The sequence below is a fragment of the Scyliorhinus canicula genome, chromosome 15 (genome assembly GCF_902713615.1).
Source record: "Scyliorhinus canicula chromosome 15, sScyCan1.1, whole genome shotgun sequence".
Lineage (NCBI taxonomy): Eukaryota > Metazoa > Chordata > Chondrichthyes > Carcharhiniformes > Scyliorhinidae > Scyliorhinus > Scyliorhinus canicula.
The window spans coordinates 140392289-140417021 of NC_052160.1; the positions used below are offsets into that span (position 1 = coordinate 140392289).

Below are 24733 nucleotides of genomic sequence, written 5' to 3' on the forward strand. Positions count from 1 at the left end.
GTCTTAAAGGAGAGGTAGAGAGGTGGAGAGGTTTAGGTTGGGAATTGCAGAATTACAGAATTGAAATTATGTTTTTGTGCATGGAGTCATAACAAAATTCTCAGAGATGTGGCAGAGAGTCTACTGCAAGGCCTGTAAAGCAAGATTGCGTTGAACTTTGCGAGCCTGACCACAATCTCAGTGCGCTCCATAAATGGAAGTCATCCATTCTTTCAGCACAAAGATTAACAAAATCTGCGATTGTTACCCAGAGGCCTGTGGCTTTGAAAGGAAATCCTCTTTGATCCCATAGTTGAGCTAAGCTGTGGGTTTTTTAATCAATTGACCCAAAAATAAACCATAACAGTAGATCAGGGCTCACAGGTAAATTAATAGGGAAGAGCGTTTTTTGAACCCACCACTCATTCACGGGATTACAATATTTTCACATGATCTTAGCAGAATATCCAATGGTCCCGGTTGAAAAAGTGCCCATATGGACATTACAATTCTTTTCCCACACCTAGTGATGCACTAAGGCAGACTTTTGTCTGATTCCATAGCTTGTAGTTCCCAGAACAGGTCGCTAGTCTGTCGCCAGAGGCTTGAGAGGTACCATTCAGACCTGAAGTCTCCCCCATTCCTACTGCCAGCCATCGGCAGATTTACACTCAACCCGTTTGGCCGCATTACGAACGCACCTTCCTTGGCCATCAAGTCCTGGATTGGGACTCGAACGCGGAGCTTCTGGTTCAGAGGCAGGGCTGCTACCCAGTGCGCCATGAGATCTCCTGCTCACATGGACATAATGAAGGTCAGGTAGGGCGGCACGGTGATGCAGCGGTTAGCACTGCCGTCTCACAGCGCCGAGGACCCGGGTTCGATCCCAGCCCTGGCTCACTGCCCATGTGGAGTTTACACATTCTCCCCGTGTCTGCGTTGGTCTCGCCCTTACAACCAAAAGATGTTCAGAATAGGTGGATTGGCCACGCTAAATTGCTCCTTACTTTAAAAGAAAATTTAAAATGACGGTCAAATAAACTGCCACAAAAGGTTGCCGGGGCTGGTGGGCAAGGTGATAGATAGCCAGAAACTGTCACCATCATTGGGAAAGAAAATTGAGCAAAACAATGTGAATACGAGAGAACATGTTCATGGACAATAGTTCCTTGTTCAACCGTGATGGCTTGGGTATTGTCAGAGAGTATTCAACTCTTTTTTCCAGTCTTCCCATAATGGACTACATCAAGACTTATTTACCATCACATCTCAGGAAGAAAGAGAGGGAGGGGAGGAAATATTATTCAAATATAGTTGAAATGATAACATGGCTGACAGTGATTTATAAAGCAGCAGAAGTAAGAATTCTACAACCTTAAATCTGTGAGCTATTTTCTTCTGTATTAGACCATAAGATATAAGAGCAGAAGTAGGCCACTCAGCCCATCGTGTCTGCTCCAGCATTCAATGAGATCATGACTGATCTGATATAATCCTCAACTCCACTTTCCTGCCTTAACCCTGTAACCTTTGATGCCCTCACTGATTAAGAATCTGACTATCTCAGCCTTGAACAGACTTAGCGACCCGGCCTCTACAGCTCTCTGCAGCAAAGAATTCCACAGATTCACTCCCCTCTGGGAAAATAAATTCCTCCCCATCTCTCTCTTAAATGGTCGACCACTTGACTGTGAGATTCTGCCCTCTGGTCCTAGATTCCCCCACAAGGGGAAACAACCTCTCCAGCATCGACCCTGTCAAACCCCCTGAGAATCCAATATGTCTCAGTAACGTCAACTCTCATTCTCCTAAACTCCAACGAGTACAGGCCCAACCTACTCAACGCCTCCTCATAAGAAAATCCCTCCCTACCCGGGATCAACGCAGTGAACCTTCTCTGAGCTGCCTCCGATGCTACTATATCTTTCCTCAGATAAGGGGACCAAAACTGTTCTCAAGATTATTTGAAGCAGTGTTGGTTTTCCATGTTGTGTGATAGACATTAGGCTGAGGGTCAGCCTGCCTTTCTGGATGAATAAAAAAGATCCCGGAGCACAATTCAAAGGAGAACCGGGGAAAATTTTCTCCCTGCACCCTGGCCAAATTCTATCCTTCAATCAAGGTCACTGGGAAGAAAACGATGATCTAGACATTGTTACATTGCTGTGTGTGGGAGCTTGCTGTTCACAAACCTGGCTGCTACAGTTCCAACGTTACAGCAGTGACCGCACTTCAAAGAACTTTGGAAGGTCCTAAAGTTGTGAAAGTCACTGCGCGGAGTTTTTCGATTATTCTTCGAAGTCTTCTCCCCGTTGGGAAAAGTGGAGGGCAGCCCGCCAGCTGCATTGCCAAGTTTTCCCACACATTTTGAACAAGGAAATGGGAGAGGCGGGTCCTACAACATCATGTTGGCGGGGGGGGGGGGGGGGGGGGGGGGGGGGGGGCGGCTCTGGATGAGCACCCAACTCCACACGCCTCCAGCAACTTCCTCAGGGTGTCCTTTCTATCGGAAAAATAAAGGAACCCATCCCACAAAGGACACACACCTCCCCTGCCCCCCCCCCAAAGAAACCCCCACCCCAACAGAAACCCCTTCCAGCACCAGGGGGAAGTGCCAGGACATTGGCGAGGAGGGGGGATAATCTCAACAGGAAAGACTGCCGATGTAAAAGCCATTTTGAGACTCCCATTGGCTTCTCAGCCTTCTCCAGCTTTCCCGCTTGCCAAAAACAGGGGCATAAAATCCCCCATTCCCCAACCCCCCCCCCCCTCCCCCACTGTATAAACACAAGCCCTGGCCTTCTGTCTTGTCAAACCCCGCCATGCTTTAGACAGCTGCCTTTCCTTGATAAAGATATCATTCGATAATCACAATCTGTCATTAAATAAATAACATAACCTCATAGCAAGCAGAAAGGCCTGAGATGGAATTAAGTATTTCACGTAGGTGAAGGCTAATCACTCAATTATGACCCCCGCTATGCCCTGTTAAGACTTAGAGGGCAAAACCTAATATTAGTCGGGATTTGTGTGTCGGGACACAACATTCCATTATCAGTTTCACTTCTGTGTTATGACAGACAGCAGGCACACTGGTGGACGGAAATGTCTGTTCGCTATGGCTTGATCTCCTGGTCCTGCCGACAGTGCACCCCCGTCGCATTCTTCCCGGCGGCGAGGGGAGCATTTAACGGGAATTCCTATTGACAATGGCGGGACCAGAACATCCCGGCGCCGGCCAATGGGGGGGGGGTTACCTTCGCCGCCACGGAACACGCGGCGGGTTGCACAGAAAGCCACGCCCAAATAGTGTATTCAGCCTTTCCTTTGCAATCCTAGTTACGCTCATTAATCCCAAGAAATGTTTCACTTCACATTGCCAAAGACCACCAGGAGACAAGATGACTTTGGAGTACAAAGAACAAAGGACAAAGAACAAAGAACAAAGAAAAGTACAGCACAGGAACAGGCCCTTCGGCCCTCCAAGCCCGTGCCGACCATGCTGCCCGTCTAAACTACAATCTTCTACACTTCCTGGGTCCGTATCCCTCTATTCCCGTCCTATCCATTTATTTGTCAAGATGCCCCTTAAATGTCACTATCGTCCCTGCTTCCACCACCTCCTCCGGCAGCGAGTTCCAGGCACCCACTACCCTCTGTGTAAAAAACTTGCCCCGTACATCTCTTCTAAACCTTGCCCCTCACACCTTAAACCTATGCCCCCTAGTAATTGACCCCTCTACCCTGGGGAAAAGCCTCTGACTATCCACTCTGTCGTTGCCCCTCATAATTTTGTAGACCTCTATCAGGTCACCCCTCAACCTCCGTCGTTCCAGTGAGAACAAACCGAGTTTATTCAACCGCTTCTCGTAGCTAATGCCCTCCATACCAGGCAACATCCTGGTAAATCTCTTCAGCACCCTCTCCAAAGCCTCCAAATCCTTCTGGTAGTGTGGCGACCAGAATTGAACATTATACTCCGTGTGGCCTAACTAAGGTTCTATACAGCTGCAACATGACTTGCCAATTCTTATACTTAATGCCCCGGCCAATGAAGGCAAGAATGCCGTATGCCTTCTTGACTACCTTCTCCACCTGTGTTGCCCCTTTCAGTGACCTGTGGACCTGTACACCTAGTTCTCTGACTGTCAATATTATTGAGGGTTCTACCATTCACTGTATATTCCCTACCTGCATTAGACCTTCCAAAATGCATTACCTCACATTTGTCCAGATTAAACTCCATCTGCCATCTCTCTGCCCAAGTCTCCAAACGATCTAATTCATGCTGTATCCTCTGACAGTCCTCATCGCTATCCGTTATTCCACCTACCTTTGTGTTGTCTGCAAACTTACTAATCAGACCAGTTACATTTTCCTCCAAATCATTTATATATACTACGAACAGCAACGGTCCCAGCACTGATCCCTGCAGAACACCACTGGTCACAGCCCTCCAATTTGAAAAGCACCCTTCCATTGCTACTCTCTGCCTTCTATGACCTAGCCAGTTCTGTATCCACCTTGCCATCTCACCCCTGATCCCGTGTGACTTCACCTTTTGTACCAGTCTACCATGAGGGACCTTGTCAAAGGCCTTACTGAAGTCCATACAGACAACATCCACTGCCCTACCTGCATCAATCACCTTTGTGACCTCTTCAAAAAACTCTATCAAGTTAGTGAGACACGACCTCCCCTTCTCAAAACCATGCTGCCTCTCACTAATACATCCATTTGCTTCCAAATGGGAGCAGATCCTGTCTCGAAGAATTCTCTCCAGTAATTTCCCGACCACTGACGTAAGGCTCACCGGCCTGTAGTTCCCTGGATTATCCTTGCTACCCTTCTTAAACAAAGGAACATCATTGGCTATTCTCCAGTCCTCCGGGACATCACCTGAAGACAGTGAAGATCCAAAGATTTCTGTCAAGGCCTCAGCAATTTCCTCTCTCGCCTCCTTCAGTATTCTGGGGTAGATCCCATCCGGCCCTGGGGACTTACCTACCTTAATATTTTTCAAGACACCCAACACCTCGTCTTGTTGGATCTCAATGTGACCCAGGCTATCTACACACTCTTCTCCAGACTCAACATCCACCAATTCCTTCTCTTTGGTGAATACTGATGCAAAATATTCATTTTGTACCTCTCCCATTTCCTCTGGCTCCACACATAGATTCCCTTGCCTATCCTTCAGTGGGCCAACGCATTCCCTGGCTACCCTCTTGCTTTTTATGTACGTGTAAAAAGCCTTGGGATTTTCCTTAACCCTGTTTGCCAATGACTTTTTGTGACCTCTTCTAGCCCTCCTGACTCCTTGCTTAAGTTCCTTCCTACTTTCCTTATATTCCACACAGGCTTCATCTGTTCCCAGCCTTCTAGCCCTGACAAATGCCTCCTTTTTCTTTTTGACGAGGCCTACAATATCTCTCGTTATCCAAGGTTCCCGAAATTTGCCGTATTTATCCTTCTTCCGCACAGGAACATGCCGGTCCTGAATTCCTTTCAACTGACATTTGAAAGCCTCCCACATGTCAGATGTTGATTTACCCTCAAACATCCGCCCCCAATCTAGGTTCTTCAGTTCCCGCCTAATATTGTCATAATTAGCCTTCCCCCAATTTAGCACATTCACCCTAGGACCACTCTTATCCTTGTCCACCAGCACTTTAAAACTTACTGAATTGTGGTCACTGTTCCCAAAATGCGCCCTGAAACTACTGAATACTGAAACTTCTACCACCTGGCCGGGCTCATTCCCCAATACCAGGTCAAGTAGAGCTCCTTCCCTAGTTGGACTGTCTACATATTGTTTTAAGAAGCCCTCCTGGATGCTCCTTACAAACTCTGCCCCGTCTAAGCCCCTAGTGCTAAGTGAGTCCCAGTCAATATTGGGGAAGTTGAAGTCCCCCATCACAACAACCCTGTTGTTTTTACTCATTTCCAAAATCTGTCTATCTATCTACCTCTCTGTCTCCCGCTGGCTGTTGGGAGGCCTGTAGTAAACCCCCAACATTGTGACTGCACCCTTCTTATTCCTGATCTCTACCCATATAGCCTCGCTGCCCTCTGAGGTATCCTCCCGTAGTACAGCTGTGATATTCTCCCTAACCAGTAGCGCAACTCCACCACCCCTTTTACATCCCCCTCTATCCCGCCTGAAACATCTAAATCCTGGAACGTTTAGCTGCCAATCCTGTCCTTTCCTCAACCAGGTCTCTGTAATGGCAACAACATCATAGTTCCAAGTACTAATCCAAACTCTAAGTTCATCTGCCTTACCCGTAATACTTCTTGCATTAAAACATACACACTTCAGGCCACCAGACCCGCTGTTTTCAGCAACATCTCCCTGTCTGCTCTTCCTCAGAGCCATACTGGCCCTATTCCCTAGTTCTCCCTCAATGCTTTCACCTTCTGACCTATTGCTCCGGTACCCACCTCCCTGCCATACTAGTTTAAACCCTCCATTGTGACACTAGCAAACCTCGCGGCCAGGATATTTATGCCTCTCCAGTTTAGATGCAACCTGTCCTTCTTATACAGGTCACACCTGTCCCGGAAGAGCTCCCAATGGTCCAGATAACGGAATCCCTCCCTCCTACATCAGCTGTTTAGCCACGTGTTTAGCTGCTCTATCTTCCTATTTCTAGCCTCACTGGCACGTGGCACAGGGAGTAATCCCGAAATTACAACCCTAGAGGTCCTGTCTTTTAACTTTCTGCCTAGCTCCCTGAACTCCTGCTGCAGGACCTCATGCACCTTCCTGCCTATGTCGTTAGTATCAATATGTACAACGATCTCTGCCTGTTTGCCCTCCCCCTTCAGGATGCCCGCTACCCATTCGGAGACATCCTGGACCCTGGCACCAGGGAGGCAACATGCCATCCTGGAGTCTCTTTCACGTCCACAGAAGCGCCTATCTGTGCCCTTGACTATAGAGTCCCCTATGACTATTGCTCTTCTGCGCTTTGACCCTCCCTGCTGAGCATCAGAGACAGCCGTGGTGCCACTGCTCTAGCTGCTGCTGTTTTCCCCTGATAGGCTATCCCCCCCGACAGTATCCAAAGGGTTATACCTGTTCGAAAGAGGGACAACCACAGGGGATTCCTGCACTGACTGCCTGCCCCTTCTGGTGGTCACCCATTTCTCTGCCTGCACCTTGGGTGTGACCACATCTCTATAACTGCTATCTATGACGCTTTCCGCCACCTGCATGCTCCTAAGTGCATCCAACTGCTTCCAGCCTCCCGGACCGGCCACATCTCACAATCAGAGCACTGCATCCCTCTAATTGACATTGCATCAATTAATTAGTAAATGAAATTTAAAAATAATTTTTTTTTAAGTTACTGTTAACTATATGTTTTCTAGCACTAGATGTCTACTATAAATGTGAAAGCTAAATACAGTACACTCCGATCTCTGGCTTAGATACCCCTCTAAATTATAATTAAGTAATTAAGTAATTATGTTTAATTAGTTTAACAATGCTTAATTTTTACATTTACTGTAAATTCCCAACCAGCCAATCAGGTCACAGCTTTATTGTGATGTCACTTCAGTTTCCCCCCCACACACACACACACACAATTTGAAAAGGTAATAAAAATAAAAATGAATAAAAATCACTTATCTTCCCAGGTTCTCAGGGTTGCCAACTATAAAAGTTCAGGATGTCTGAGGAGGTGATTCAAACGGAGGCTTCTTTATAACTAAAAGAACGGCCGTAATTGAAAATCGCTTATTGTCACAAGTAGGCTTCAAATTAAGTTACTGTGAAAAGCTCCTAGTCCCCACGTTCTGGCGCCTGTTCAGGGAGGCTGGTACGGGAATTGAACCGTGCTGCTGGCCTGCCTTGGTCTGCTTTCAAAGCCAGCGATTTAGCCCTGTGCTAAACCAGCCCCATAATTCAGCATACATCACAACGTTCCCAGCCAGGATTACGGATCTTGCCAGTCCCAATCTAGGCCGGCTTTTAAGGGTTGATTCTATGATCCCGGAGGCCCATCAGCTCGTCTTTCACAAGTCCCATGGGGAGATCAATCGGGTCATCCCCGTGGGTCCTGTGACGGGTATTACATCCCTCCCCCCCCCCCCAAAGTCCAAAGGTCACTCTGCTGCTGGATGTAGAGGAGGTCTCCTTTGCCCGTGGTTGTGCTTCTAAAAGCTGTGAGGTAGGTTCGGGGGTATGGAACGCGTCGGGAAACGTCGTCTTCACGGTAACTGTCAGAGAAATCCTGCCGAATGTCCATCTCTGACCATACTGTCCTCTGAAAATATTGACAATTCCGTATCCATATCTGATGTACAGACAGCTATCTGATGTAAACCTGGGCCATGGTCCTTAGAGACGTCTGCTCCCTGGCTCACGGATGATAGGCAAGGGGGACGTGGGACTGACCAGTCTGACGGGGCTACCGCTGATCCGGGTTCCCCGCCTTTGGGGTGGTCCACATGCTTGCGTACTCTCCATTCTCTTGTTTTGACCGTGGAGGAGACTAGTCCTGCCTTACCCAACATGGTCCCCATTTATCCACTGAAATTCCGGATGTATACTGTGTCTACTGGATTGGACCCTCTGAGCTGCCTCCAGTGGTCATGATACCTCTTCTTGTTTCTTCTCCACCTTCCCACTAAGATTGGGAAATGTCAAGCTGAAACGTGTTTGGAGCCATCGGCTCTGTAGCTCTGCAGGTACTACCTCAGTCGTGACATGTGACGTGGTCCGATAATTAAATAAAAAATGTGCCAACACATCCATCCTTGTGACCCACTGCCATGCTATGCCAATTGAAAAGCAAAAAAGATTCATTACCCAATTAACTAATTGGATGATGCTTGACGGACAGCCAAACAGCCACTTCCAATATTTTTACACTTGGTAAAGAAAAATGTTCACAGAAAGTGACAAAGAAACTGAGCTTTTTAAATTTCCTGATGATCTCTCTCCAGGCTTGACCACAGCAGTGTCCTGGAGATTGACCACTTGAGCTGCATTGACAATGCCAATAGGAATTAGGCACGCATGGTCCAGTGATTTTATCTAGTGAGAATTTCGGAAGAAAGGATCAGGTACGTTTGTTATTCTTACCCCACAGCTCATCTCCCCCCCCCCCCCCCCCCCCCCCCCCCCCCCGGGCCACACACCAATCTGCAGTGAAGTCCAAATTTCTAACGTGGGGGCGACAGAGGCCCTTGAAATGTGGGAAAGAAAATAATTTGATGTTTCTTGCTCTCGACTATGAGCTGTCGCCCAGACTGGGAGTGTGTGTATTGACATCGCAACATTCTTGGCAGGGCTTAGAAGAATGGCAAAGAACTTGAGAAGGTCGTTAATACTTATGGAATTGTTCCCAATGGAGGGGAGGGGATAAAAGGTGGATGTGAAAATTAGCAAGGAAAAAAAAAAGAAAGCATTTGATTCACCTAGAAAGTCATTAATCTGCCTCCTGTGTCAGTCAGTGAAACAAACGGCTGTGTGGAACTCTGTCATGGGAAAAGTAACACCAAGGACATCAAGTCCGAACTTGAATCAGTCTGGCCTTACAATTTATTCTCGTTTTAAGAAAGGACAAAAGAACCTTAGCTCAGAAACATCCCAAAAAGACACTTTGATATATTTTGGAGTGTTGGCGCCGTTGGTACGTAGGATAATATGGCAGCCATTTTGTGTACAGCAGTGTCGCATAACAAACAGCAATGAGATCAATGCTCAACCAGTCTGTTCTCAGTGATGAACAGGCGGCAGGGTGGCACAGTGGTTAGCACTTCTGCTTCACAATGACCCAGGTTCAATTCCGGCCTCGGGTGACTGTCTGTGTGGAGTTTGCACTTTCTATCCAGGGGCGAAATTCTCCGACCCCCAGCAGGGTCGGAGAATCGCCTGGGGCCGCCGAAAATCCCGCCCCCGCCGTGGCAGAGATTCTCCGCCACCCGGGAAGTGGCGGTGGCGGGAATCTCGCCACTCCGATCGGAGAGGCCCCTGCGGTGATTCTCCAGCCCGGATGGGCCAAAGTCCCGCCGCTGGGAGGCCTCTCCCGCCGCCGAGGTTTGAACCACCTCTGGAACGGCGGGATCAGCGGTGCGAGTGGGCCACGGGGTCCTGGGGGGGGGGGGGGGGCGGGGGGTGATCGAACCCCGGGGGGTGACCCCACGGTGGCCTGGCCCGCGATCGGGGCACCCCGCTCAGACTCCGGGCTAGTGCCCCGGGTGCACTATTTCTCCTCCGCGGCTGCCACGGCTGCCGTCATGGCGGAAGCGAAAGAGAACCCCACATCGCGCATGCGCCGGCAGTAACGTCAGCGGCCAGCTGCCACTGACGTCACTGCCGGCGCATGTGCGGACCGGCGAAAGCCTTTTGGCCAGCCCCGCTGCCGGGGGCGCCGGTTTTTTTGCGCCAGTCTTCTGGTGCCAACCGCTCCGGCGCAGGGCTGGCCCCCAAAGGTGGGGAGAATTCCCCACCTTTGGGGAGGCCCGACCCTTGAGTGGTTGGCGCCACTCCCCTACGCCGGGACCCTCCGTCACGCCGGGTAGGGGAGAATCCCGCCCCAGGTCTCCGTGGGTTTCCTCCAGGTGCTCCAGTTTCCTCCCTCAAGATTTTATGGTTAGGTGGATTGGCCAAAGGTTAGGTGGGATTACAGGGATTGGGCCTAGGTAGGGTACTCTATCGGAGGATCAGTGGAGACTCGATGGGCTGAATGGCCTCCTTCTGCACTGTCGGGATTCTATGATGTTGGGTGAAGGATAAAGTCTGGGGGTTTGAACTGATCAGTCCTTTTCTTCAAACAGCGACTCGGGATCTTTCATTTGCATCTGAGCCAGTGGGAAAGCGGGAATTAAGCGTCTCAGTTTTTAACGTCTTGATTTGCTTTAAGAAACAGTTGACAGAACAAAGCGAAAAAAAAGCCTGGATGAAGTACTATTCTTCGATGAAAAGGCATTATTAATTTTCAGCTGCAGCTTTGAGCAACAAAGAAAAATGCAGCTGCACCCATCGAGACTCCGATGTGGAATCTGATTTAATATTGGACCAGGGAAGAGTACAAGGTGGAGGAGTGGGTGGGCGGGGACTGGGAGCTCCACCCCCAGACCTCCCAGAAGTGAGGTGATCAGACACTGGCATTCAAAAAACAAAATAAACAAGCTTTAGAGATATAACAAAGAAAAATGGGCTGTGATGTGGAATAAATGCAAAGGAATGAGTGGAAAGCAAGGTAAATAATTGAAAGAAGTTAGAAGATTTGTCAAAACAACGTGCAATTTTGCCTTTGGCCTTCATACCCTGGAATTGGTAAGCTTCCGGATTCTTCAGTGCCTTTGGGGAGAGGAAATCCTGATGCAGTAGCTATGTTAAAGGGGTAGATACAATTCACAGCCAACTGCACTGGGTTAGCTGCAAGTAGCAATACAGAATTGTTACGAGGACAACTTCTGACGAAGAGCAGTGAGTTTTGACATTAATCAATGTTTGCCATTGATTTGCAAGACGGTGGTCTTTGCTATTATTTAACAAAGTGAATATTGACACCACTGGGGCTGGTTTAGCACCCTGGGCTAAATCGCTGGCTTGTTAAACAAGGCCAGCAGCATGGGTTCAATTCCTGCACCAGCCCCCCTGAGCAGGTGCCGGAATGTGGTGACCAGGGGCTTTTCATGGTAACTTCATTGTGACAATTAGTGATTATTATTATTACTCTATCAGCTAATGAGGAGACGGGGAGACAGACTTGAGGTTTTAATTTATGAGAGTCTCTGAACTTATGACTGAATCTCTAACAGAGTTCCCCAAGTACAGCAGGATTATTTCTCCAGCGAATTGTAATGAGTAGGGGGTAGAAATTATATCCAAGTCTAATATAGACATGATTGACGAGAGGAATTACCCAATTATCTCCATTTTGACCGGGGCGTGTGGTTTTCACTATCTGCAGTCTGTGACAGCCGTGGATCATTCAGCAGCAATCTTGCCTCCAACTCACAAGGTCCTGAGTTCAAGTCTCACTCCAGGGTTTGACCACAAAAATCACTGCTGACTCAGCACTGAGGGACGTAAAACATGGAACATACAGTGCAGAAGGAGGCCATTCGGTCCATCGAGCCTGCACCAACCCACTTAAGCCCTCACTTCTACCTTAACCCCTAACCCAATAACCCCTCCGAAACCTTTTTGGACACTAAGGGCAATTTAGCATGGCTAATCCACCCTAACCTGCACATCTTTGGATTGTGGGAGGAAACTGGAGCACCCGGAGGAATCCCACACAGACACGGGGAGAATATGCAGACTCCGCACAGTGACCTACCGGGGAATGAAACCTGGGACCCTGGCTCTGTGAAACCACAGTGCTAACCACTATGCTACCGTGCTGCCCCAAAGTGCTGCACTGTTGGCCGTGTTGCACTGTTGGCCGTGATGCTCTGTAGGCGGTGCTGCACTGTTGGCCGTGCTGCACTGTTGGCCGTGTTGCACTGTTGGCCGTGCTGCACTGTTGGCCGTGCTGCACTGTTGGCCGTGCTGCACTGTAGGCCGTGCTGCACTGTAGGCGGTGCTGCACTGTAGGCCGTGCTGCACTGTAGGCGGTGCTGCACTGTTGGCCGTGCTGCACTGTAGGCCGTGTTGCACTGTTGGCCGTGCTGTACTGTTGGCCGTGCTGCACTGTTGGCCGTGTTGCACTGTTGGCCGTGATGCACTGTTGGCCGTGTTGCACTGTTGGCCGTGTTGCGCGGTTGGCCGTGTTGCGCGGTTGGCCGTGCTGCACTGTTGGCCGTGCTGCACTGTTGGCCGTGCTGCACTGTTGGCCGTGCTGCACTGTTGGCCGTGTTGCACTGTTGGCCGTGATGCACTGTTGGCCGTGCTGCACTGTTGGCCGTGATGCACTGTTGGCCGTGTTGCACTGTTGGCCGTCTTACACTGTAGGCGATGCTGCACTGTTGGCCGTGCTGCACTGTTGGCCGTGCTGCACTGTTGGCCGTGTTGCACTGTTGGCCGTGCTGCACTGTTGGCCGTGTTGCACTGTTGGCCATGTTGCACTGTTGGCCGTGTTGCACTGTTGGCCGTGCTGCACTGTTGGCCGTGTTGCACTGTTGGCCGTGCTGCACTGTTGGCCGTGTTGCACTGTTGGCCGTGCTGCACTGTTGGCCGTGTTGCACTGTTGGCCGTGTTGCACTGTTGGCCGTGCTGCACTGTTGGCCGTGTTGCACTGTTGGCCGTGCTGCACTGTTGGCCGTGTTGCACTGTTGGCGGTGTTGTCATTCGAAGATACATTAAACCAAGATCCTGCCCGCCCTTCAGATGGATGTAGAAGATTCCTCTATCAACATCACGAAAACAGATCATTCGGTTTTTATCTCGCTGCTGTTTACAGGAGTTTGCTGAGCTGTTGCGTTTCCTGCATCACAACAGAGTGGGGTGGTACGCCGGGGGTCAGGGTGAGAATCCACAGAATGTCGAGAGGCATTAACACGCCAAAGATATGGGGCCAAAGGATTAGAGACCACAGATTTAAAATGAATAAACCTCAAACAAGTTTGGAAGAGTTGGCCAGCTCAAGTCATTCAGTTGATTAACTCTCTCAAACTGAGTCAAATAAATTTCCAGCTAGAAAGTGGATTGGAGTTTTTTGGGGCAAATACTGATACACACTGAGATGAACAAATAGCGATGGGGTATGACAATCACCCCACTGGAGTAGAGGTAATGTTAAATTGTAGCAAGCAACAATTTCGAATGTCTTTCTGCACTTGGCAAAGAAGAACAATCACTACAAGGTTCCAAGTAGGAATGCAAACTTGAGATTCCAGGACTTCTTGTTCTACAAGGTTCAGTACCACATCCATTAAGCTACCTCAAGGGCTGCTCATTTTTATTTTATATTACGTGCTGACGCCAGAATTACTGCCCGGGAACCTGGCTCCAGTAAAAATGGTTAATGTCCATGATTCCCGAAAGGGCAGTTCTGCTTCTGATCCCCGGAATCTTCACCAGATTCTTAACAAAAGATGCTTCTGGCATCAGTACAACCTTTCCAGAGAGAATGGTGGAAGTACTTATTGTACAGTGTGGTGGGGGAGGGGGGGTTGCAAGAAGACAGATTGGACACACGTTAACACTAGAGTTACCAATTTTTAAAAAATTCATTCATGGGATGTGGGCATCGCAGGCTGTGCCAGCATTTATTGCCCAACCCATATGCCTTTGAGAGGGCAGTCAAGAGTTAATTGCTGTGGATCTGCAGTCACACGTAGGGCAGACCAGGTAAGGACAGCAGATTTCCTTCCCTGAAGGGACATTAGGGAACCAGATGGGGTTTTACAACAATCGACAATGGTTTCATGGTCATCATTTTTGTTTTTTTTTGATTGAATTCAACTTTCTCCGTCTCCAGTGGTGGGATTTGAACCGAGGGCCCCAGAGCACTGATCGGAGTCGCTAGTTTTTTTGTTTACTAGTCCAGTGACGATATCACTGTGCCAGCCCTTAAATTGATTCCTGATTGTCCTGGAATCTCCAGGAATTAGAGAGATGTTGCTGTGAGCAATCCACATTAAAATTATAGATGCGAAGGTGAGATGGGTTAAAGGCCATTTGACCTCCAGTTGCGAATCATCCAATGATGTGGTCAAGTTTCCCAGTTGGTGCGGGAATGCGGTGTCCCGGGTCCAGCGATGGTGGCCAGTGAATGGGAGGGGGGGTGCGGGGGGGTGCAGTGTGGTCTTGTGATAAAATCTCCCAACAGAAACTGCCAGCACCAATACATACTGTCCTGCTTCCAAACTGACCTCTGCACAAAGCAAAATCCCTGAATCGAAATTCCTCTAACCCTGGGGCTAAAATGGTGATCAGAATTTGCACCCCCTCATTTATTTATTTTTTTCCCCCAAAAACAAAATTAGCAGTGGCACAATATCCATGTGTTGGCCCTGAACATGAGTTTAAACAGGATGGAGACTGAAAAATGGGATTGCAAATTCTGACCAAATTCTAACCAGCCTATTTGAGACTTGAGTTTCTCACTCATGGCTGGAATGTGACAAGATACTGTTACACAGGGAGTCACAGGCCAGCAACAGCAGCACAAAGCAGATCGAGTTCTACTCGCCACTATTTTGCAAACCTAAATATGGATTAGTTGCAGCAAAAACTTTACATTCTGACGGCCTTGGTGTCAAATCCCTTGAGCCGAGTGGTGGTAACATTCTGGGCATGAGCTGAAAAGCGTTTTGCAATATGTCCTGATTAGGGCAAAGACAACGATTGAAAGCGATTGAATTCTCGACAGCTAAATGAATCTACAACAGAGCTTTTCCCTGTTCAATTAATTCACAGCTTACATTAGAGCGATAGGAAGGTGCCAACTCAGGGGCTCTCAAAGCACAAACAGCTTTTATTGCAGCCTGTTTACAAAGCACATTATGAAGGCTTTGATAGCAGGTTGATAAAGTGAGCTCTTTGGTTAAGGATTGCAGTGGGAGAAGAGTTATTAGCATATAAAATAACCCAGCTAAGGGCAAGCAAGTCAGTTCCTGTACTTGATGTACAGTGGGTGGTTCTAACTGCTCGCTGCTTAAACACACGACAAAGCAAGTCAGTCTCCACACGCAAAGAACTGGAATGGAAGGCAGGAGATAAGTGGGTATTGCTTTACCACGGTCCTGCTGTCTGCCAGGAGGCATTCCTGCCACACTCCTGTGAACGGAGGGGAAAGAATTCAGCTCGACAACCGAGGTGGGGGAAGAAGGTAAATTTTCAAGTGTTGCTTGAAGTCTGTTTTTCGACCTCCTCGTGTCGAACATTGTACAGGATCAGCAAAGGCAAGGGGGTTCCTTCCCTCTCACCAGAATACAGTAACGTTATAGTCCCGGGTAAGCGGTTTAATGATTGTCAGAAATACCTCCGAGCGAGTTGTCCAAAGTGAAATTCAAAGCAAATGGGGGCAGAAACTGCAAGAGTGAAATTCCACTGATTTATGGATTTTTGAACAGGAGCACCCTCTCACCCCCTTGCCCGTCCCAAGTTGAATTCCTCAGCCTCGCTCTACTTTATCAGAGAGTTTTTCCACAAGCTTGAAAAGTGAAATGTGTTAAAGATCATCGTTAAACTGAAGCTACTCCGAGCGAAATGATTAAAACTGCCTGACCCCAAGATACACATCACATGGGAGGTCCCACAAATGTTGGAGCATGTTTTTGGATAGTAGTTCACTGGTTTGTGCTCTATAGTTAGACAGTCCCTGTTTGCCCGGCTCGATTGTATTTGTTGCCAAAATCTACACTCGCAGAGTTTAACCGTTTAAATTTCAGCTGAAAAGCTTGGCTTGTTTGAGCAAAGTTCTTATTTTTGTGCAATATGCTCAGAGTTCCTTTCCGGCGTTTAAAAGAGGCCATTGTTGTACATCAGTAGGTTTGGACTGACTAAGTTCGTGAAACAGGGACAAACTTAAGTTGCCAACCATTCATGTTTGGTGTGGGCTGACTAGAGGTGTCCAACTCACCCAAATGTTCTCATTTAAGGCTAAATATTACCTTAATTTTGAAATTAGTAAAAGCTTAATTAATTTTCCTCATTGGCAAAACACATCCCAGGATTCCTACCCCGAGCCCACTTTATTCTGCTCCCAGCCTTTGCTCAGGTCTAGTCATGGACTTGGCCCCCATCGAAAGGACAAAGGAAAAATAGTTTCTCCTCGCCAAGTGTCCATTCTATTTTGTTACTACAGACATAAATAGGAGAGGTGATGGCTTCTTCTGGTTCACTCTTTAACAAGCACTTTATAGTTAAGGTTATAGTGAAGCAGCACAAGGCATTGGTACTCCAATCAATCCCATCACAGAGAGGCAGGTATCGGCCTCACACCTGGGATTTGCAAAGTGGTTAAGGTGCCACCCTCACGTCCAGTGACAGACACAGAGTACCTACCACCGCTTCAGAGCATCCATCCCCATTCTGAATAAGACGGGTTGGCCTCCAATCAAACATGCCCACTTCCCTCCAATCGAATTAACTTGGAGAGCAATGATCGTTGTTGCATGCCTCATTCTGTGTTGTTGGTTGTGCCATCTTTTGGATGAGATGTTGACCCTGTCTGCCCTCTCACATGAACATAAAAGGTCGCATGGCGACATTCCAAAGGAGAGAAGGAAAGTTTCTATTATTCGTTGATGGTACGCGGGCACCGCTGGACAAGGCCAGCATTTGTTGCCCATCCTTACTTTTCCTTGAACTGAGTGGATTGCCCATTTCACAGGGCAGTTCCGAGTCAATCACATTGCTGTGGATCTGGAATCATGTGTAGGCCAGACCAGTTAAAGGTGGCAGATTTCCTCTCCTGAAAGACGTTAGTGGGCAGCACGGTAGCACAGTGGTTAGCACTGTTGCTTCACAGCTCTAGAGTCCCAGGTTCGATTCCCGGCTTGGGTCACTGTCCGTGCGTAGTCTGCATGTTCTCCCCGTGTCTGCGTGTGTTTCCTCCGGGAGTTCCGGTTTCATCCCACAGTCCAAAGATGTGCAGGTTAGGTGGATTGGCCATGCTAAATTGCCCTTAGTGTCCAACAAAGGTTGTGGGGTTACGGGGTTACGGGGATGGGGCGGAGACGTGGACTTGAGTGCGGTTCTCTTTGCAAGGGCCTGTGCAGACTCGATGGGCCGAATAGCCTCCTTCTGCACTGTGAATTCTATGATTTTAGTGAACCAGATGTGTTTTTACAACAGAAATTGATGGTCACCATTACTCTGAATATTTCCTTATTCCAGATTTATTAATGGAATTTAAATTCCTCCAGTTACCATTTGAACCCATGACCCAACAGCATTAGTCTGGACCTTTGGTTCACTAGCCCAGGGACATACAACTACGCCCACCATCTCCTCAGGGTCCTGGGGAATATTTATTCCTCAATCAATGGCCCACAGCAATGTGGTTGACTCTTAACTTCCCTCTAGCCAGCCAATCAGTTCAAGGGCACTTTGGGGTGGGCAATAGCTGCTGGCCTTACTGGTGGTGCCCATGTTCCATGGAATAATAAAGTGGAGAAAAAAAACCAAAAACAGATGACCTCTGGTCATTATCACATTGCTGGCTGTGGGAGCTTACTGTGCCCAATTGGTTACTGCATTTTCTACATTATAACAGTGACTACAGTTCAAAAGTACTTATAATAATCATCTTTATTAGTGTCACAAGTAGGCTTACATTAACACTGCAATGAGGTTACTGTGAAAAGCCTTTAGCCGCCACATTCTGGCGCCTGTTCGGGTACACAGAGGGAGAATTCAGAATGTCCAAATTACCTAACAGCACGTCTTTCGGGAATTGTGGGAGGAAACCGGAGCACCCGGAGGAAACCCACGTAGACACGGGGAGAACTTGCAGACTCCGCACAGGCAGTGACCCAAGCCGCGAATCGAACCTGGGTCCCGGGCGCTGTGAAACCATAGTGCTAACCACTATGCTACCACGCCACCCATACTTTGTTGCTGTAAGTGCTTTGAGACTGGGGGTGTGAAAGTGGCTATATAAATGCAAGTCTTTTCCTTTCCCCCCTTTCCTGCCTCAAAGTTGGTAATGCGGAATTCTTTAGAGAATCTTTTGTTAGATTTAGAGTACCCAATTAATTTCTTTTTCCAATTAAGGGGGAATTTAGCGTGGCCAATCCAGCTAGCTTGCACATCTTTTGGGTTGTGGGGGCGAAACCCACTCAAACACGGGGAGAAGGTGCAAACTCCACAGGGACAGTGACCCAGAGCTGGGATCGAACCTGGGACCTCGGCACTGTGAGGCCCCACTGCGCCACCGTGCTGCCCCCTCTTTGGAGAATCCTAATGCCGCCAAACCTGAAAGGCTAACTTTTTTTTGAAGGATGGGGCACGGTTAGACCTATTATACACACAAGATTGGGAAACTATTCATAAGTTCTATTTATTTGGAGACTAGAACTGGTATATTAATATAAAATGAGAAACAGGTTGACTCTAGGGATTTGACATGGACAGCAATACAGTCCTCTGGTCACATCCTGGTTCAATGGTTCAATACCAAGAGACAAGGCTGCCAGGAGAGGAAGGGAGAGCGAGTTTCAATTGTGCCAATGGACAACTCAAAGCGGGCCACATTCAGCACTCTCTGCCACCCCGTTAAGCAACCTGTCATCTCTCACTGCCCATGGAGAAGCTGGGCTTGGAAATACAAAATAAATGTCCTTTTCCTCCACCCCCACCCCCCCCCCCATGCTTTTAATTAGCTCTGATCCCGCCCTGAATGTGATGTGAACAAAGAAACTCCGCAAGAAGACAGCAACCATAACATAAAATAAAAACAGAAAATGCTGGATAAACCCAGCAAGCCTGGCAGCATCTATGAGGAGAAACAGAATTAACGTTTCAAGTCGAAATGACTCTTCCATGGGGCGGCAATGCGGCGCAGTGGTTAGCACTGTGGCCTCACGGCACTGAGGACCCGGGTTCAACCCCGGCCCTGGGTCACGGGCCATGTGGATTTTGAACATTCTCCTTGTGTCTGCGTGGGCGGATTGGCCACGCTAAATTGCTCCTTAATTTTAAAAAAAATTGAAATGACCCTTCCGTGGTAGAAAGGTCATTCTGATTGGAAAGGGTCATGCTGTTTTTCTCCACGGATGCTGCAAGGCTTGCTGAGTTTATACAGCGTTTTCTGATTGATTTCAGAGTTCCAGCCATCTGCAGTACTTTGCCTTTGTCATAACATAAGGTTCTTTGTTGTATTTTGGGGTAGAAGGTACAATAATTATAATCACGTCCGGAGAACATAGATCATAAATGGACTTTGAACTGACATTTTTTTTACTAAACGTATTTTACGATGACACAGCAGGTGATCCCTAAAGTGGAACTGAGGTGCACACTCACACACATGGCACAGGGTCAACCCTGTGCTGAGTCCTTATGCATACTGATGTAAACAGAGGTCAGTGTCAGACATGGCTGAGTTGACCCTTCTAACTCCCCTTGGCTGAATAATCTGTTAACTTCACCACCTTGGCTGATGCATGAAGAACACAAGGTACCAGTGTGCTGATGTGGAACCACAGGCAGACTTTCTGCTTTGCTGCTTCCAATGTGGAACTTACCCTGCCGGGAGTATGTCTCAAAAAGTTAACACGCACGCAAACCCATAATCTATCCACTAAATGTCTTCAGTCCTTCAGGAGAGGACGGGAGGAATAAAGTTGGAGGGAACAATGGCCTTTTTGATTAACCATAATTATGAACTCCATTAACGATCTGTTTGTTTAGTTCTGGATACGTTGTTTAGATACTGTCATTCAAACAATGAGCTCTGATATCATTAGATGGGAGAGAGGGAGAGAGGCTGTTAAGTATTTAAACAATTACTATCAGAGATTTAAAGCCAGTAGAGACTGTTGTTCATGCGAATAGATGTAAATAGATATGATAGAATCGGGGCTACGGAGACGTGGCTGAAGGATGACCTTGGGTGTGAATTCAACATCCAGGGGCACTCAATACTCAGGAAGGACGGACAAAATGGAAAAGGTGTTTGGGTTACATTGCTGGTTAAAAAGGAACCTAAAGCAATAGTGAGGAAGGATATTAACTCCGTGCAGGGCACCACGGTAGCATGGTGGTTAGCATAAATGCTTCACAGCTCCAGGGTCCCAGGTTCGATTCCCGGCTGGGTCACTGTCTGTGCGGAGTCTGCACATCCTCCCCGTGTGTGCGTGGGTTTCCTCCGGGTGCTCCGGTTTCCTCCCACAGTCCAAAGATGTGCGGGTTAGGTGGATTGGCCATGCTAAATTGCCCGTAGTGTCCTAAAAAGTAAGGTTGGGGGGGGGAGTTGGGTTACGGGTATAGGGTGGATACGTGGGTTTGAGTAGGGTGATCATGGCTCGGCACAACATCGAGGGCCGAAGGGCCTGTTCTGTGCTGTCCTGTTCTATGTAATACAGAATCTGGATGGGTAGAGCTCAGGGGCAGGATTCTCCAACCCCCTGCCGGGTCGGAGAATCGCTGGGGGTCGGCGTGAATCCCGTCCCACCCCCTCCAAATTCTCCGGCCCCCCCAAAAATCGGCCCAGCGTGAATCGCGCCGCCCGCCTTGGAGAATGGCGGGGACCAACGCGACTCAATGGGCCCCGGGCTGCCCGAATTCTCCGGCCCGTGATGGGCTGAAGTCCCGCCCGTTTGTGCCAGTCCCGCCGGTGTAAATTGGAGTACGTCCCTTACCAGCGGGACCTAGTGGCGCGGGCGGCCTCCGGGATTCTTGGGGGGGGCGCGGGGGGAATCTGGCCCCGGGAGGTGCCCCCACGGTGGCCTGGCCCGCGATCAGGGCCCACCGATCCGCTGGCAGGCCTGTGCCATGGGAGCACTTTATTGTTCCACGCTGGCGGCTGTAGCAGTTCGCCATTGCCGGTGCAGATATGAAGCCCTCTGCGCATGCACAGGGATGACGCCAGCACACGCTGGCACTCCCACGCATGCGCCAACTCGCGCCGGTTGGCATGGCGCCATGCCTCTTTCCCGCCGGTCGGCGGGGCGCAAACCACTCCGGGGCGGGCCTCCGCACCTTTGGGGCGGCCCAACGCCGGAGTGGTTCACGACACTCCGTCCTGCCGGAGTTGCCCGCCCCGCCGATTACGCCAGAATCCCGCCCCAGAAATACCAAGAGGCAAAAAACATTAGTGGGGTTGTATATAGACCCCCAAACTGTAGTGGTGAATTTGGGGTTGGCATTAAACATGAAAATAGAGACGCATGCAATCAAAGAACATTGTAATTATGGGTGAATTTAATCTGCATTTACATCGGGCAAAATCAATACTATAGAGGAAAAATTCCTGGAGTGTGTATGGGAATTATTTCTGGAGCAATAGGTTGAAGAACCAATTAGAGAACTGGCCATTTTAGACTGAGTGTTGTGAAACGAGAAAGGAATAATTGGCGATCTAGTTATCCGAGGCCCCTTGGGGATGAACGACCATAATAATGATGGAATTCTTCATCAAGATGGAGAGTGACGTCGTTGGTTCTGACACTCCTGAATCGAAATAAAGGAAACTACAATAGTATGAGGCGCCAATGATGTACTGCAACAATTGTTCATTCCTGTGTGGCACAAAAGTAAATCGGGAAAGGCGACCAAACCATGGCTTGCAAGGAAAATTAAAGGTAGTATTAGATCCAAGATGTGGCATAAATATTGGCCATGAAAAATGGCAGATCTGAGGAGCAGTTCAGAATTCAGCAAAGGAGGACAAAGAAATTGATTGAGAGGGGGAAAATAGAGTATGAGTGTAAGCTTGCAGGTAAGATAAATAGTGACTAAAAAAGCTTCTACAGGTATGTGAAGAGATAAAGATTGGTGAAGGCAAATGTAGGTCCCTTACAGTCAGAAATAGGGGAATTTATAATGGGGAACAAAAAAGTGGCTGATCAACTAAATACGTGCTTTGGTTCTGTCTGCAAAGAGGAGGACACAAATAATGTACCAGGAATGTTGGGGAACACCGTGTTTAGTGAGGGGGGGAAGTGAAGGAAATCAGTATTAGTCGGGAAACGATGTTGGCGAAATTGATGGGATTGAAGGCCGATAAATCCCCAGGGCCCATTAATCAACAAACCAAAGTACTTAATGAAGTGGCCCTAGAAATAGTGGATGCATTGGTGGTCGTCTTCCAAAATTCTCCAAACTATGGAACAGTTCCTACAGATTCGAGGGTAGCTAATGTCACTCCGCAATTTAAAAAGGGAGATAGAGAGAAAACAGGAAATTGTAGACCAGTCAGCCTGACGCCGGTTGTGGTGAAAATGCTGGAGTACATTATAAAAGATTTGATAGCAGAGCACTTGGAAAACAGTGGCAGAATCGGACAGAGTCAGCATGGATTCACGAAAGGGAAACCATGCTTGACAAATCTACTGGAATTATTTGAGGATGTACCTAACAGAGTAGAAGAAGGGGAGCCAGTGGATGTGGTGTATTTGGATTTTCAGAAAGCTTTTGACAATAACCCACATACGAGATTAGCGTGTAAAATTAGAGCACATGGGATTAGGTGGTAGTGTATTGAGATGGATAGAAAACTGGTTGGCAGCCAGGAAACCAAGAGTAGGAATAAATGGGTATGTTTCCGAATGGCAGGCAGTGACTAGTAGGGTACCGCAGGGATCAGTACTAGGATCCCAGCTATTTACAAAAATATTAATGATTTAGATGAGGGAACCAAATGTAATATCTCCAATTTTACAGATGACCCAAAGGTAGGTGGGAGAGTGAGCTGTGAGGAGGCTGCAGAGATGCTTCAATGTGATTTGGACAAGTTGAGTGAGTGGGCAAATGTATGGCAGATGCAGTATAATGTGGATAAATGTGAGGTTATCGAATTTGGGAATAAAAACAGGAAGGCAGATTATTATCTGAATGGCGATAAATTAAGGGAGGGGAATGTGCAACAAGCCCTGGGTATCCTCGTACACCAATCACTGAAGGTAAACATGCAGGTACAGTAGGTGGTAAAGAAGGCTAATGGTATAATGGCCTTTATAGCGAGAGGATTTGAATACAGGAGCAGGGATGTCTTGCTGCAGTTATACAGGAACTTGGTGAAACCACACCTGGAATATTGTGTGCCATTTTGGTCTCCTTATCTGAGGAAGAATGTTCTTGTTATGGAGGGAGTACAGTGAAGGTTTACCAGGCTGATTTGGGCTGGCAACACCGCGGTCTGCGGAGAGATTGAGTCGGTTGGGATTATATTTGCTTGATTTTAGAAGGATGAGAGGGGAATCTCATAGAAACCTATAAAATTCCAAAGGGACTAGACAGGGTAGATGCAGGATGTTCCCGATGGTGGGGGACTCCAGAACCACAGTCTAAGGATACGAGGTAAACCATTTCAGACTGAGATGAGCATGATTTGTTCACCCAGAGAGTGGTGAGCCTGTGGAATTCTCTACCACAGATAGCAGCTCGGGCCAAAACATTGTGGGTGGGATTCTGTCATCCTGAGGCTAAGTGTTGACGCCGTCGGAAATGTCATCGCGTTTCTCGACGGCGCCAACATGGCTCATGGCTTCAGGATCAGCAATTCTGGCCCTCCAGCTGCCGATCCCGGCGTCAATTGGGTGCCGTGGGATCCGCAAATGCACAGTGGCACCGGTGCCAAAACGCACATGCGCAGTGGCTCCCTTCAACGCACCGGCCCCGACGCAACATTGTGCAGGGCTACAGGGGCCGGCGCAGACGAAAGGAGGCCCCCAGCCAGAGAGGCCGGCCCGCCGATCAGTGGGCCCCGATCGCGGGCCAGGCCACATCGGAGGCCCCCTCTGGGGTCGGACCCCCCCTCCCCCGCCACAGACCGCCCCCCCCCCCGACCCTTCCACGCCGAGTTCTGCCAGCTGAGGGCAGGTGTGGATGGTGCCGGCGGAACTCGGCGTTTTCACGCACTCAGAACTCAGATGGGCCGCATGTGGCTCCAAGGCTCCATTCTCTTTAAGAAGTCCAAGGCTCCATTCTCTTTAAGAAGTCTTACAACACCAGGTTAAAGTCCAACAGGTTTGTTTCAAACACGAGCTTTCGGAGCGCGGCTCCTTCCTCCTTATTCACCTGAGGAAGGAGCTGCGCTCCGAAAGCTCGTGTTTGAAACAAACATGTTGGACTTTAACCTGGTGTTGTAAGACTTCTTTCTGTGCTCACCCCAGTCCAACGCCGGCATCTCCACACCATGGCTTCCATTCGCTTTGATCTCTTTAGCCCCAA

The 24733-nt window shown here is 48.5% G+C and overlaps 1 protein-coding gene across 6 annotated transcripts in view; it reads left to right on the forward strand.

The window, feature by feature from the left end:
- LOC119978392 (prickle-like protein 1) overlaps positions 1-24733 on the forward strand; it is a 138594-nt gene that overhangs the window by 71327 nt on the left and 42534 nt on the right. The window contains exon 1 of one of the 6 annotated variants that reach the window (XM_038820011.1): positions 15492-15722. The exons of 4 other annotated variants lie outside the window; for them this stretch is intronic. The gene's annotated coding sequence lies outside the window, so the exon portion shown is untranslated. Of the gene's footprint in view, positions 1-15491; positions 15723-24733 lie in introns of those variants that run through there. One more of the 6 variants, XM_038820013.1, reaches the window with a different exon arrangement.